At 43.2% G+C, this 1,125-nt stretch overlaps 1 pseudogene; it reads left to right on the top strand.

The window, feature by feature from the left end:
• Positions 1-474: 474 nt before the first annotated feature.
• Positions 475-1,121, top strand: LOC108357540 (uncharacterized; annotated as a pseudogene).
• The last annotated feature ends 4 nt before the right edge of the window (positions 1,122-1,125 follow it).

Here is a 1,125-nt window from a genome sequence, read left to right as displayed (position 1 = left end):
CCTAGGGGGTGAGAGCATTACAATTCCGACATAACTGTTTTTGGACCACCCTAATATACACACACCAACATATGTACATACATGTATGCATAGGCTCATATTTTTCTACAGAAAAATATCAAAGCCTGAAGATCTGCTGCGGCTTAAATGTGAAATGTTTATGCGAAAGAAGCTGAGTTTATTTACTTGAACTCAAGAGGCTAGACTTACTCGACTGGCATGTGTAATAACCTAAATCGACCTATGTACATAACCATCATGTTAGTAACACTCTAGGGAAAATAAATGGGCACAAAACTCCAGTTAAAATTGACGAAGGATTGATTTCTGGTGATTATTAAAAATATCCTCAACTTTCTGCCTCATTACTCGATATACTTCTGACTAAGCTTTCATTGACTTATAAATATATACTCGATAACTGTAGCAAAAATTGAGCTCCGAGTTGTCTTAATCTCTCTTATTTCATACAAGTACCTATGTATTCTCATCCGAAATTTGTATGTTCTTTCTCTTTCCAGCTTCCGCATCAATCGCATTGAGTCACCGATTCTGAAGTATGACGGCGACTGCGGTGAATCGCTTACAATTTACGACTCCGATCATCCCGATCCGGCACGTATTATCAAAACCTTCTGCGACACATTTTCGCGACCCATGGAAAAGGTGGACTTCGTGAGCACCAGTCCCTCGCTATACGTGCAATTCGACTCGAAAACCGGTTCCTACAGCGGCTCTTCGNGGTTATGTACGCCTGGAAGCATCCGGGTGGTAAGATACGCTCGCCAATGAACTCGCTCATCTTCAAACGCACTGGCGGTTCTGATGTACGTTGTCAATATAAATTCGTCACCGATCGTCGGCTCTATGCGCGTGCTGTCATCGAAGTCACTTCGGTTTCGTTCAAAGAGTTACCTTACAACAATAACGCCTGCACGCGTTGCCATGAAGAGCGTGTCGATAAGTTGGTGATTTGGGAGGAACGCGAGAAATTCCAGAACAATCTCGCCTGCTTCTGCGATAATATACCACGCGCAGTACGCGTCATCTCCTCCGCAGATCAGATGAATCTCGAAATGATTGTGCAGGGTCAACACGCAATCACGTCCTATTTCAAGAATCCCA

This window comes from Rhagoletis zephyria, unplaced genomic scaffold, assembly GCF_001687245.7.
Source record: "Rhagoletis zephyria isolate East Lansing unplaced genomic scaffold, Rhagoletis_zephyria_1.1 Rzeph_scaffold_79554, whole genome shotgun sequence".
Taxonomy (NCBI): Eukaryota; Metazoa; Arthropoda; class Insecta; order Diptera; family Tephritidae; genus Rhagoletis; species Rhagoletis zephyria.
The sequence above is the reverse complement of the archived record's forward strand: the minus strand, read 5'-3'. Positions and strand labels throughout refer to the sequence as shown.